The sequence below is a fragment of the Microtus oregoni genome, unplaced genomic scaffold (genome assembly GCF_018167655.1).
Source record: "Microtus oregoni isolate MIOR12 unplaced genomic scaffold, Mior012 000026F_ref0000081, whole genome shotgun sequence".
Lineage (NCBI taxonomy): Eukaryota > Metazoa > Chordata > Mammalia > Rodentia > Cricetidae > Microtus > Microtus oregoni.
The window spans coordinates 35177768-35193429 of NW_024543085.1; positions in this window are offsets into that span (position 1 = coordinate 35177768).

Genomic DNA, 15662 nt, shown 5'->3' on the forward strand with positions numbered 1-15662 from the left:
GAAGTTAGTTTAAAAAAAAACAGTTCTAGAATTTGAAATTTTCAGGTTGTTAAAAACTAGCCCCAGTTTTTTGTTGTACTGTACTTTTGTGGTTATTTCCAGAATTTCTCAATAGAAAAGAAAAGAAATGTAAAAAAACAAACAAAAAACCAGAGCACCAAGGTGTATTAGTTTTTTGTCTGTTACTAACGTTTGGTGTGTTGGAAGGAGGTTTAGTTTGGCTTCTGGTTCTGTTCTGGAGGAGAGGGCCCACATTCTGCACTGGCTTTCTCTTCTGGGGTTTGTGAACAGTGTTTGCGTGCACATTCCTGTATGTGAGTGTGGATGTCTGCATGCATGTCTGGAGGGCAGAGTACAAGTGTAGGTGTTGGTCGTTGCCTTGCGCCTTGTCTGAGACAGGATCATTACGGTACACTGCTGTGTACAGCAGGCTAGCTGGCCTGGGAGCCCCTGGCAGGGCTCCTTCTCTGCTCTGGTCTCCCAGTGGTGGTGCGCTGGTACCCAGCTTTTGTGCAGGTGCTGGAGATTCAGGTTGTCCGGCTTGCACAGCAAGTACTGCACTCATTGAGCTGTATCCCAGTGCTTCCGGCAATCATCTCTTGCATGCAGAATCTTAAGGGGGTAAAGAACAGCACATGGCAAGAGATGGATCATGCATGTATCTTCCCTGGTCTCTTTCGTAAGAAACCACCAGCATTCATTCATGAGAACTCCATTCCATGGTTTATTTATTTAGTACTAATCCCCTCCCGAAGGCCTCATCTCTAAATGCCACGATGGATTAATTTTCTACCCTCTTAATACCTCAGGGTGAGGGTTAAACTTCAACCCATGAGCGCTTGGATGATACCCCCAAGCCATGTCCAAACCATAGCACAAGGTGTAGAAGGCTGTAGTGGGCACCATGCCTGCCATTAAGTAGAATTCATGGGGCTCATGTTACTTTCTTGAAGCTGAGGTAATAAAATGCCACACACAGTGGCTTACCACAATGCATTTGTTCATCACATTTCCGGAAGACAGAAGTTGAAATTCAGTATTATTGAACTAAAAATCAGGATATTGTCTGGGCTATGCTCCTTCTAGGGAAGCATATGTTCCTTTTGGGGAGAACCAGTTCTTTGACTCTTCTAGTATCTCGTGGTCACTGGCACGCATTGGTTTGTGGCCCTATCATTTCAATCTTCAAGGCCAGTATCTTCAAATAATACTTTTCTCCCTACTCTTCTCACCTTTTCCTCTGTGTGTGATTTCCTACTGATTTTTTTCTAGACAGGGTTTCTCTGTAGCTCTATAGACCAGGCTGGCCTTGAACTCACAGAGATCTGCCTGCCTCTGCCTTCACAAGTGCTGGTATTAAAGGTGTACGCCACCACCGCCTGGCTCCCACTGATCTTAAGAGAGATATATGATTACATTTGCTGCTCATCTGGCTCATCCAAGAGAAGCTTTTTGTCTCAAGACCCTTAATTTGACCACACATTTGAAGAGCCTATTACAATATAGGGTAATGCAAATAAGGATTTCCTTTCCTATTTGTAGATATTTTATTATTTTTCTTGCCTTATCTCTCTAGCTAAGATCCAGAAGACTGTATTGAATAGGAGGAATCATAGTGGGCACTCTTGTCTGGCTCCTGATTTTAGAAGGATGTTTTGAGTTGTTTTTCTATTTAGTATAATGTTGGTATACATTTGTTATATATAGTCTTTATTATGTTGAGGTATGTTTGTTCTCTTGCTACTGTCTTCAGGATTTTTATTATGAAAAGTTATTGAACTTTGACAAAGGCCTTTTTTGCAGTTATTGTGATTGTGTGACTTCTGACCTTGAAGTTAAAAGTTATCCTGCCTCAGTCTCTAGAGGGTTGGAGTTACAGACTTAAACCTCCATATCCCACCATAGCAGTTTTATTTATAAGAGCCCACACTAAGACACAACCCAAAGGTCCATCAGTGGATAAATAGAGAAGCACATGGTGGTACCTTTATACAATGGAATTCTATGAAGTAACAAAAGGGAATAAATTATGTATTCTTATGTGCTGGGTAGTCATATATCTACTTGATACAAGCTAAAGTCATCAGAGGAGGAAGCCTCAATTAAAAAAAAATGCTTCCTCAATATCTGTTGGCAAGTCTGTAATGGCATTTTTAAAATTAGTGATGGATGGGGCCCCACCTTTTGTGGGTGGTGCCACCCCTGGACAGGCAGTCCTGGTTCTATAATAAAGTAGGCTGAACAAGCCATGGGCAGCAAGCCGGGAAGCAGCACTCCTCCATGGGCCCTGCGACAGTTCCTGCATCCAGGTTCTTGCCCTGCTTGAGTTCCTGTCTTGGCTTCCTTCAAGACAGACAACAATATGGGCGTGTAAGCCAAATAAACCCTTTCCTTCTGTCTTAGGGTTTCTGTTGCCGGGAAGAGACACATGACCATAGCAACTCTTATAAAGGAAAACATTTAATTGGGGTTGGCTTATAGATTCAGAGGGGTAGCCCATTATCAACATGGCAGGATGTGGTGGTGTGAGGGCAGACACGGTTCTGGAGAAGGAGCTGAGAGTACCATATTTTAACTCCCAGGCAACAGAAAGTGAACTGAAGTAGGCATAGCTTGAGCACAGGAGACCTGAAAGCCCACCCCAGGTAAGGAGGATATACTTCCTCCAACGAGGCCACAACTACTTATAGTCACTCCCTATGAGTTTATGGGGGCCAATTACATTCAATACACTTTTCAAATTGCTTTTTGGTCCTGGTGTTTCATCACAGCAATAGAAACCCTATCTAGGACAACATATGAGTATGTCAGTGAGTCTCAGAAGCATTGTGCTAAGCGATATGTAAGACCCAATAGGCTACATGCCTTTTAGTCCATTTAGGCAGCATTGTGGAGAGGCTTCACTGGGATTGGAAACTACAGGACAGATGACCATAGGGGGCGCTAGTGACGAGGGAGAGCAATTGGCCACAGAGGGGCTGAGGGAACTTTCTGGGCAGTGGATGTACTTTTTCCATTACACTAGTAGTTACACAACTGTACTTGTTTGCTAACACTCATCAGACTGTATATGTAGAAAAGGCTGAATCTTGTGGTATGTAAATGATAACTCAGAAAACCGGCTTTAAAATGAGAGGTGTTCTTTTTATAGCTTGTCAAATGAATGCTTCCTCTACTTCTTCCTCTTTAAAATTTATTTTGCTGTGCAGATATGAATACAGAAGAGATGAAGCTCCATCCCTCCTACTTTCTCTCTTATCCTCCGTCTTCTCGAAGATGATGATCATTCTGAGATTGGCGTGTCTGATTCCTGTGTGTGCATTTGTCCTTTTGGACATCTATATGTGTCATAAATAGAATACAGAAGCCATGCCTTTCATTTCAAAACCGCAGAGCTGGGAATTTCCTATATACATCTTTTGCATCTTATTTTAATCACTTGAAGTTGTGTTTCTGAGAGTCATACATCTTAATATATACATATGTAATGAATCTATTTTAATTTATGTAGAGTATTCCACTATATGAATATATTATGGTTATTTAACATTTGGCACCAAGGAAATACTTGTCTCTAGATTTTTTTATTATCAGAAGCATTCAGTGAACATCCTCCTGCAAGCTGCCTTTTAGTACATACATACGCATGTCTTCAGGTGAGGGGCCTGAAGTGTCATCTTTGTGTTTACAGACTTTCAAGTAGTCTTCCATAATTGCATTGGTTATATCCCACTACCAGTGTATCTAACATGTAGCAGACTTGTTAAGGGTTGGGAAGCAATACCTAGTATGCATATTTTAAATTACAAGTAGTAACATAAATAGTGTGTGATGTCAATTATCTTGCTGGATTTTTTCCCCATAAGCTGTCCACCTTGCTTGTTGAAACAGAGTTTCTTTCTCATCAATTGGAATTCACCAATTGGATGAGGCTGAAGGCCAGTGAGCTCCGGGGATATACATGTGTGGTCGTTTGAATAAGAATGATCCCCACAGGCTCATGTGTTTGAATGCTTAGCCATCAGGGAGTGGGACTATTTGAGGACTGTGAGGTGTGGTCTTGTGGGAGAAAGTATGTCACTGGTGGTGGGCTGTAAGGTTTCCAAAGGTCATGCCAGGCCTAGTCTCTCTGTCTCTGTGTGATTTGCAGATCAAGATGTAAACTTTCAGCTAAGTCTCCAGCACCAGTCTGCTTGCATGCCGTCAGGCTACCCACCATGAGGATAATGAACTGAACCCCCGAAACTAAGCAAACCTCCACTTTCTTATAAGAAATGAAATGCTATTTTTGATAAGAGCTGCCGTGGCCATGGTGTCTCTTCACAGAAATGCAGCACTGACTAAGACACTGGGTCTCTGTCTCCCCAGCACTGGCAACACAAGTGCGTCCGACCACAGCTGGCTGCTTACTCATGTTCTGGGGTCAGACTCAAGTCTTTAAGCTTTTACCATGAGCACTTTACTAACAGAGCTGTCTCTCCATCCCCCAGACTGGTGTGGGAGAATTGTCTGTATTCTGTCAATCATGTTATAAATAAACGCCGGTTGGCCAGGCAGGAAATATAGGTAGGAAAACCAGACAGGAAGTAGAAGTGGTGTAATGAAAACAGGAGAATTCTGGGAAGGAGGAAGTTGATTCCTCCCACTTCTGCCCTGACCACCGCTAACATAGATCAGAAAAATGGGTTAATCAAGATGTGAGAGTTAGCCAGTGAGAGGCTAGAACTAATGGGCCAATCAGCTTTATAACTTATAAAGATCTATGTGTGATTTTCTTTGGGGCTAAACAGCTGGGGATACCGGGCAGGACAAAAACCCCAACAACAAGTAGCCCTGGCTCTCCATGTTACACCAGACTGTCTCTCCATCCTCAGACTGTCTCTCCACCCCAGACTGTCTCTCCACCCTAGACTGTCTCTCCATCCCCAGACTGTCTCTCCATCCCAGACTGTCTCTCCTTCCCCAGACTGTCTCTCCACCCCAGACTGTCTCTCCATCCCAGACTGTCTCTCCTTCCCCAGACTGTCTCTCCACCCCAGACTGTCTCTCCATCCCAGACTGTCTCTCCTTCCCCAGACTGTCTCTCCATCCCCAGACTGTCTCTCCACCCCAGACTATCTCTCCATCTCAGACTGTCTCTCCATCCTCCAGACTGTCTCTCTATCCCAGACTGTCTCTCCATCCCCAGACTGTCTCTCCATCCCCAGACTGTCTCTCCACCCCAGACTGTCTCTCCATCCCCAGACTGTCTCTCCTTCCCCAGACTGTCTCTCCACCCCAGACTGTCTCTCCATCCCAGACTGTCTCTCCACCCCAGACTGTCTCTCCATCCTCTAGATCGTCTCTCCATCTTCAGACTGTCTCTCCATCCCAGACTGTCTGTCCACCCCAGACTGTCTTTCCATCCTCTAGATCGTTTCTCTATCTCCAGACTGTCTCTCCATCCCAGACTGTCTCTCCACCCCAGACTGTCTCTCCATCCCCAGACTGTCTCTCCATCCTCTAGATCGTCTCTCCATCTCCAGACTGTCTCTCCATCCCCAGACTGTCTCTCCATCCTCTAGATCGTCTCTCCATCTCCAGACTGTCTCTCCATCCCAGACTGTCTCTCCATCCCCAGACTGTCTCTCCATCCCAAGACTGTCTCTCCATCCTCTAGATCGTCTCTCCATCTCCAGACTGTCTCTCCATCCCAGACTGTCTCTCCATCCCCAGACTGTCTCTCCATCCCCAGACTGTCTCTCCATCCCAGACTGTCTGTCCACCCCAGACTGTCTTTCCATCCTCTAGATCGTCTCTCTATCTCCAGACTGTCTCTCCATCCCAGACTGTCTCTCCATCCCAGACTGTCTCTCCATCCCCAGACTGTCTCTCCATCCCCAGACTGTCTCTCCATCCTCTAGATTGTCTATCCCCAGACTGTCTCTCCACCCCAGACTGTCTCTCCATCCTCTAGATCGTCTCTCCATCCCCAGACTGTCTCTCCATCCCAGACTGTCTCTCCACCCCAGACTGTCTCTCCATCCCAGACTGTCTCTCCATCCCCAGACTGTCTCTCCATCTCCAGACTGTCTCTCCATCCCAGACTGTCTCTCCATCCTCTAGATCGTCTCTCCATCTCCAGACTGTGTATCTTTAGTTTCACTCTCTGCCCCTGTTTTACCCATCGTTTTTCCTCTTTTCATGTTATTCGTTCTGACAAAACACATCACTGTTATCTAGATGCTCCCACCAGACATTCATCTACTATCCTTGAACTCCCAGCTGCCTTCTCCCAAATCTACCCCCCCCCCCAAGTCCCCTTAGCCTTTAGTTCTTGGGCACAGCATCAGGCTGACCTGCTGTCTAGTCCCCTTCCACCAGTAGACGCTCCTCATTGTAGCAGGGATCCTTTGTGGAGTACAGATCTGTGTCCTTCCCTCAACCTTCGCTAACGGCTTTCCACACTCCAGAGTCTCATCACTGCAGGTCTCTCCTCAAGCTGCCTGTGTGTATGTGAGCATGTGTGTGTGAGTGTATATACACATGTTTGATACATGTTTGTGTGTGCGTACCTGTGGAGGTGAGAGGCTGAAGTCGGGTGTCGTCCTTGGTCATCTCTACCTTACCTTTGAGAGAGCCTCTCACTGAACTGTGAGCTCACTGACTCAGCTATGCTGTCTGGCCAGGGAGCTTCCAGTGACCCACTGGTCCCTGTCTTCCCCAAGCTGGGATTACAGGCTTGTACTGTGGTACCTGCTCTTTTTGTGGGTCCTGAGAACTGAAACACGGGTCCTTATGTTTGTACACGAAGCATTTTACCTGCCCCCAGGCCCCTCTAGCTACTTCAGATGCTAGAAATATGCTTCTTATTGCGAGTCTTTAGTCATTTCTCTTAATTAGGCTCCTAGCATGATTGGCATATCATAACTTCTCTCAGGCACTTGCTTCCTGGTGGCGTTTTCACATTCCCTTTGTTAAGATACTGTTACCAATGTAATTACCTCATCTCCTCTCTGTAACTCCTGGCTGTCTCTGCTCCTGGGATTTCTGGAAGTTGCCATCTTCATCTATACATCAGCATCATTGTCATCATCGGTGTTGAAGCCTATTACATGTGTTTCTGGGTACAAGTTGCAGTGACTATATAGCTAAAAAATCCTTTTCTCTATTACGCTGCTTGTTTTACCATTTAATTTAGGAATAAACTCAGCTTGGTTGTGAAATTCAATTATTTCATGTTTTTCTCTACTTAGCCTGAGAATATTTTATTTGGGAATTTTGCATGTGTACTAAGGGATGTGATTGGTGTATAATTTTACTTTCTCTAAGTCTAGTCACCAGGTTTCAGTGTCAAAGTCACACTAACAGGGGAAAGACTGCCCTTCTTTGTGTTTCCTGGAAGAGTTGTGAAAGTAGCATTGATACTTCTAAAACTATTTGATAGACTTTGCTGGTATTTGAATTTATCTGTATCTAAGTTTCTTTTTGTACCAAGGCCTTAAATTACAAATTCTTTATTTTTTATTGTTTTGATAATTCTCACTGCTCATTTAAGACAATGTTTTTTAGAAATTTCTTTGTCATTATATCCATTTTGGCAAGATATATATTTTCTAGAAAGTTGTTGATATCACAAAAAATTTAATCTGTGCTTGCACTATATACTAAAGGTTATAAATATTTAAAGAAACAACTTCAGACTGATATTATAACAGCCCCCCAGACCTTAGTAGGTCCCCAGACCCTGATATGCTCCCAAACCTTAGCACAACTGACTCCATGATAAAAGTACCATTCAGGCCATAAAACTCAGCACATAGACAGCACCACCTGCCAAAACAAAATCAAAGACCTAAACTATGAAAATCTGTATTTTTGGAAGTCTCTAAATGTACTGACCTTTTGGTTTTTATAGTTCCACTTATTGCTAACTGTTCTTGTTACCTAAGATGTGCCAACCCAGGATATGGTTTTTGTGCCTAAAAGCTCATCCTGAGAGAGGCTTGGGATCCCAAACGCTTGTGTAGTTGTCAACTCAGTCGCTGGTAAAGACTTTGTACTGGCTTAAGCTGGTGTCTGGGTAGTCACAGGAGGACACCCCGCAGCAATATAATCTCTGTATGTTTGCTTTCTGTTTTGTATTTGCATCTATCTTGTCTTCCTTCTACTCTATTTGAGCTAAATTTACTGGAGTTTCCCCCCCATAAACTCAGGTAGAGACTGATGTCAGTCGCAAACAGGTGTGGCTATCCATCCCCTTTATACCTAAGTGTGTTTGGGATTCTCACTAAAATCTCGTTAAAAGCATTCTGGCCGCCAGGCTTCCATTTGTAACACCCCTCTCACAGCCCTTCCTTTCTCCGAGAGCTCAACTGCAGTGTGACCACTTCTTCAGATGCACCCCGCGAGAGCTTGAAAATCAACGTGTATTTCCTGCTCGACGTGGATCCTGAACAGCGCCTCCTCCTCTTCATTGCTATTGTTATTGACGTGCTGAAGATGGAATGCCGGGCCTCACTCAGGCACGTGCTCTTCTGTGGTGCTACACTCCCTTCTCAATGATATTGTTTTGAAATACAAAACAGTCCCCGCCTCAGCCTATTGGAGACCTTGTAGTGAGGCGCCAATAGAGCAACATTATCGTGGTTCTTTGGTCTAATGGGAGGGGTAATTTCAATTGTCAACTTGGCTAACTCTAGGATCCTGTGTGAGACAGGCCTCTGGGCACACCGGTTCAGGGTTATCTTGATTTAGTTGTTGTGGGAAGCCCCATTCCAAGATAGGATATTGGAATGTGTAAGAAGGGAGAAAGGACGCTGAGCACAAGTAGTCATCACGTTCTTCGTCTCAGCAGTAGGTGCTGTGATGGGTGTCTGACATCACTTCATTAAACGACTTAATGCAAGAAAGGTTTGCTTTGGCTCACGGTTTTGAGAAGGTTCCGTTCTGGTCACTTGGCCCCATGTGCTCTGGCAGAACACATAGCAGCACTGACGGTGTGGCCGGGGATGTTCCTCACCACGTCCTGGATAGAAAGTGGAGGAGGAAGGATTGGCGGCCATCTGTAACCTGTGACGTCACACTTTCGTTGATCTGCTTCCTCTAGTGAGGCCCTATCTTCTAAAGTTTCTAGAACCTCCCTAGATAATTCCATCAGCTGGGATCAAAAAGTGATCTTACGTGGAATAGTTCATTTCTGAAACGTAACAGAGGTAAGCCCGAGACTGACACAGCCTAGGGTAGCCAACTCCTGCTTCAGGGCTGTGATGGTGTATGTTAATTACAGGCACAGTTTGGGGGCAGATTGCTTCCTTTTCTCTGCAGCCTTTTGTAGTTCCCCTGGCCTGGGTGGGTTTTGTGGTCCCGGGAGAGGCGCAGCCTAATGGAACAGAATAAAAACGTGTGGAGTCAAAACTAGGCATTTATCTTCCCTACCCCAAACTATTTTTTTTTTTTTTGAGACAGGGTTTCTCTTTAGTTTTGGGGTCTGTCCTGGAACTTGCTCTGTAAACCAACCAGGCTGGCCTCAAGCTCACATCCAAACTATTTTTTTAAAAAACATTTTGCTCATTAATAAAACATTTTGGTCATGGATACCCAAGGAGGCTATGAGGAGTAACAGTGTATGAGAATTTGTTGTGTTTGCTATCTGTGTTGATGTTCCTTTCAGCTTTAGGTTGAACCTGCCTCCCTAGGAGTTACTTGAACTTTCACATCCCTGGACTCTGTCAACAAAAAGTCCATAAATTAAACTCTATTTCCAGCACTTATTAATATTAAGTTGTCTGCTTCTAAAATGTTCTCCATATATTTTAATGTTTTAAACCAAAAATTCTCTCAAAGTTCCAGCTTTTCCACAGTTTTGCTCTGGGTGGCAGAGAGTTCTTGTCCTTGGCTACACCCTGGAATGTTTGAAATTCACATTTCACCGAAGCATCATGCCTTTGAACTTTCTACCGACAGCATTAGCATTCTGAGAAGTTCACACTGATATTTCTATATTAACCCATTTTGAGTTCTTAATCGAGTCATAATAATTTGAAGAGGACATATTCCTTTCCAATAGCACTGAGGGGAATCTTAAAGATGAGGGAAAGAGGTTTGAGAAAGAGTTTGGAAGCCCCAGAGGAAACGTCAATTTGCTTCACACATTTGCCCGCAGTTTGCTTTTGCAGTGACTAGACCGGCTGCGTGTCATTGGAGCCTCGGTGGCTACACGTCACCGTCTTTAAAGGACAACAGTGTCAGTGGCCAGTGGCCTCTGAATGGAGTCTGAATAAACAGACACATGGTTTTTAATAGTGATAGCATCGCCACACTTACCCCACAGGTCGGGGAGTCAGGGGAGGGTTGTACTTAAACACAAGTGCCAGATGGCCAGGATTGGAACTTACCTTCACTATTCGCCCCTCATGCAACCCTGGGAAATAGTTTATATTTTTAAGCTTTTCAATTAATTAACTATTAATTAATTAATTTTTTTTCTAAACAGGGTTTCCTTTGTGTATGTAACAGCCCTAGCTGTCCTGGAGCTAGCTCTTGTAGACCAGGCTGGCCTCGAACTCACAGAGATCCGCCTGGGATTAAAGGCAGTGCCACCACTGCCCAGGTTAAACTTTTGTTTTCTTTATGCTTGAAATGACAGTAATAGTATCACCTACTTCATAGGGGTGTTATAGTAAATACAATAAGCTGCCATTTAAGTGCTCTTTAAAATTATTTATAACTTTTAATTATTCTTTAGTAACTTCATATTTGAATACAAACATATTTAAGTCTTATCCACTCCCTGTTCCCCACTCTCTAGCTCCTCCAGGGTCGCCCCACACACCTCCCTCCCAACTTCTTCTCCTCTTCTTGTCTCACTGGGTCTAATTATTGCTGCCAATATTCACTTGAATGTAGGTGCCTTCCACCAGGAAAACCTATCATGACCAACTTCTGAAGTAAAGTAACTCTCCCTACTATAGCAGCTATGAGCTGCCAATAACCCTGCAGCTATGGACAGGGCCTGTGAGACCCTACCCTTTCCACGTTGTAGTGCCGACTGACTGGTTTGATCCTGTGCATGCCCGAGCTGGCAACCACAGCTTCCATGAGCTCATGAGTACAATGGCTTTGTCATGCTGGTAAGATCTTCTTTGGCAGCAGGGTCTTCCAACCTATGGCCTTTCCCTTTGACTATCCTTCTGTGATGTTCTCTGAGCCTTGGTGGGGAAGGGATGTGAATTAGTGATGAACACCCCACAGTTGCTAATACCCTAAACTGTTGAGCCTCCTTCTAACTGCCATCCACTGTATAAAGAGGCTTTGTTGGCAAGGGTCAAGGTTTGCAGCCAAAGCGGCAGTGCAGTAGGTGTTTACGAATAAGTGATGGAATTGGTGGCTCTTTTCTCTATCTTTTAACTGTCTTTATTTGTCATCTTTGCTCTGAACAGCAAATATATAAAGCAAATGGCATCGGGGTGCAGCTATGTGTGTCTGCAGTCCCAGTCTCTCAAGATTCAAGAGTTAGAGATGAGCCTGGGTAATATAGTGAGCTACCTCCCATCCCCACAAAGACGAAGGAACAAGATTCTCTGTGTTCCAACCCTCAATCTAATAATGTTTGCCAACTTTGTGACCTTAGGTAAGTCACTTAATTTCTCTGGGGTTCACTTTCCTAATAAAGGAAGAAAAATAGCAGAACCTACCTCAGAGGGTTAGTGTCAGAACTAAGAGAAGAATTTAGCTGCAGCACCAACAAACAATATATATATATATACATATATATATGTATGTATGTGTGTGTATGTGTGTATACACATATATGTATACATTCATATATCATTCCAGAAGCATATGCCCACATTATGTAAATGGTAGATGATTGACATTTTTAGGTTGGATGAACTGTGGATTAATTACGTGGCATAAAATAGGATTTGGACTGGGGAGATGGCTCACTTGCTAGAGGACTTATTATGTAAGCACGAAGACCTAAGTCTAGATTTCCAACACCCATGTAAAAAGCTGAGTATAATGGCACATACCCATAATCTCAGCACTGAGGATGAAAAGACAGGGAGATCCCTGGAGCTCGCTGGCCAGTCTGTCTAGTCAATCAATGATTTCCAGGGTCAGTGAGAGACCCTATCTCAAAAATAAGGAGGAGAGCAATATGAATGTTGGTCTACAGACTCCATGCACCTTAAAATGCCCCTACAAACACACACCATACACAGGTTTGAAATTTCAGAGAAAGAAGCAGGAAAACCAACTGTATGTAGTTATGTTAATAATGAGCACTCATTCAATGCCTATTATGGGTTAGCTACTAATTGATAGTGACTCATATCACCGTGGTTAGAGCTATTTCAACTTGATTTACAGGTCAGAAAAATGAGGCTCAGAGAGTCTAGATAACTTGCTTATGGTCACAGAATATAACTAGTGTTTAAATTGTGGATCTGATTTCATGGCCCTTGCATGTCCCGTGGCCTGTTTAGATGAGCACAGTAGGGATCTATGATTCTGAGCCCTTGTTTAATCATTGGCCTGCTTGAGATAGGGATACACAACTCTCTCTTTGATTTATTATTTTTATTTTATGTATGTAAGTTCTAAATATTTTGCCTGCATGTATACATGTGTACTGCATGCATGCCTGGTGCCTGCAGAGACAAGAAAATGGCCCCAGATATGGGGGACTGAAGTTAAGGATGGTTGTAAGCCATCATGTGGATGCTAGGAGCCCAACCTAGATCATCCACAAGAACAGAAAGTGCTTTTGACCTCCAAGCCAGCTCTCCAGCCTCTGAGATAGACTCTTGTCTTAGTTACTTCTTTATTGCTGTGATCTGACACAATGACCAAGGCAGCTTACAGAAGGAAGATTTTTTTGGGGGGGGGGGTGGGCTTATAGTTCAGAGAATGAGTCTATGACCATCATGGCGAGAAGCATAGTAGCAGGCAGGCAGGCATGGTGCTGTAACAGCACCTGAGAGCTTTTATCTGAGATGTAACTATGAGACAGACAGACAGACAGACAGAGAGAGAGACAGAGACAGAGAGACACAGAGAGAGAGACAGAGTCAGAGAGACAGACAGAGAGAGAGACAGAGAGAGAGACAAAGAGAGAGACAGAGAGACAGACAGAGAGAGAGAGACACAGAGAGAGAGACAGAGAGAGAGAGAGAGAGCTAATTGGAAATGATGTGGCCTTAAAGCCTCCTCCCAGTGAAACATCTCCACTAACAAGTTCAAACCTCCTTAGGCTTTCCAAACAGTTCCACCTACTAAGGACCAAATATTCAAATCTATGAGGCCATGGGGCCATTCTCATTCAAAACACCACAACTATCCTTGGAAAACATCTATTCACTTTGTTCAGAGAAATACACTGAGGTCACAGTGTCAGTCTTTTACACAGCCTAATTCTAGCTCAAGAATTCAAGTATCTTCAGTCTGTTAACTAAAATTGATGTCACTGTCTATTCCAAGATATATCTGAGAGCACACACACACACCCAAAGCAGACAGCTAACAAATGTAGACACTCCTGTGTTTGTTATAAAGAAAGAACTTGTTGGATGCATTAAAGGCTCAGTGGAAAATGAGGTCATTATTTTAGGTACAGAGTACTACATTGATGACGGTACATTGGTGGTTGAATCTGAACATAGAAAGGCAACAGGCTTTCACCAGGCTTTCGGATTATTTTTAGAGGGGCCACACAATAGTCACATTCTGCCTGTTTCCCAGAGCATTTGCCTTCGCTAAGTCCCTGGGATCTTCCCCGCCTTCCCAAACAACGAAGGTTTAATACTGCAGTGCCCTGTGTTTAGGGTCCAGCTCTCAAATATCGGAGTCCCTGGTTTTCGGGTTCTTTCATTTTTCTTGTCGCTGTGTTGAGATTGAATCCAGTGTCTCATACATGCTAGGCAAGTGCTGAGCTCTGAACTACACCACCATCTCCAATTTTGCCTTAAATATAAATAGGAAAAATTTACTGTTTTAGTCATCCATTGTGTATATTTTTAGATTGGGATACCTGGAATTCATTTGATTTTATTATTTCATTTATTTATTGTATGTTTCTGTGGAATAACTTCTCTGCAATGTCAGTTAATGAGGATTATAGCTTGGGTGGGGGCTCCTTTCTCTCTCCAGAGGTGCCACATGTGTCCAAGGTCTGGCTAATCAGGAGTAGACATACGTATGTATGGAAGGTACAAAAGGTATTGAGGAAGGAATCGCAGAAGGTCTTTTTTTCTTTGTGGGAACAGCAGCTCAAGCCACAGCTAGATAGTGAGAATAAAGACAATGGAGGGCGAAGACAAAGAAAAGAAACAGAAAGAACCTGAGCCCTGATAAAATCGTCTGGACTTCTGACCAAATCAACCCTAAGACTCTTCCTGGGATTTCCCTTCCATTTCATTTCCTCCCTTTTCTATCTGTTCCCTTCTTTCGTCCCTCCTCCATTCTTCCTCCCCTCCTCTTCTCATGAGTCCCTTCCCTCTCCATGCTGGAATATGGGTGGCTTGACCTTTGTGCTGGCAACGAGAACTGCTGGGAGTTGGTGAGTCAATGTTCCTCCCACGTCCAGAAGATACTTGGCAGCAGTCTTTCCCAACCTATGGTTCTTACCTCAATCCCCTCTTCTCTCTTTTCCCTAACCTCACACATCCTTCCCTTACATTTCATCTTTTAAAAAATTTCTTCATGTCTCACTATGCAGCACAGGCTTGAACCTGTGACTTTCCTTCCTCAACCTCTAGGTAGCTTGGATGATCTAGGTTGGACTCCTAGCATCCACATATGTGAGGTGCATGCTTGTGAGTGGATGCCCGTGGAGGCCGTAGAGGGTGATGGAGTCCCTAAATCTGGAGTTATAGATGGTTGTGAGTCACCTAATATGGCTTCCAGTAACCAAACTCAAGACATCTGGAAGAGTAGCAAGCCATGTCCCTGGCTCCACTTTTTTTTTTTTTTTTTGATTTTTTGAGACAGGGTTTCTCCGTAGCTTTTGGTTCCTGTCCTGGAACTAGCTCTTGTAGACCAGGCTGGCCTCGAACTCACAGAGATCCGCCTGCCTCTGCCTCCCGAGTGCTGGGATTAAAGGCGTGCGCCACCACCGCCCGGCTCTGGCTCCACTTTTAAAAGACTTTTTTAAAAAGTTTATTTAATTTTTAATTGTGTGTGTGTGTGTGTGTGTGTGTGTATGTGTGCCTGTGAGTGGGTATATTTACTGCGAGCGTAGGTGCTCGTGGAGTATAGCAGAGACTTTGGAGCCCTCGAAGCTGGACTTAAAGGCAGTTTTAAGTTTCCTTAAGTGGGTGCTGGGTCCCTTGCAAGAGCAGGATGTGCTCCAGCCATCTAAACCTTTCCTGGTAGTTTCCAATGAGAACAAATCCTTTGCCTATGACAAACTGAGCTTCTGTCACTCTCAGTAGGAAGAGTTATAACTATATTGTACCTAGCAGTCAGATTATGGATTTTTATTAGCTACAGTAATTTCTGTTATTGTTTTTTAATTTACTTTTCTTTTACAGATATTTTTATTTATTAAATTTCTTAAAAATATGCTGAATCAGCTGGGTGGTGGTAGTGTACTCCTTTAATCCAAGCACTTGGGAGGCAGAGGCAAGCAGATCTCTGTGAGTTCAAGACCAGCCTGGTCTACAGAGCAAGTTCCAGGA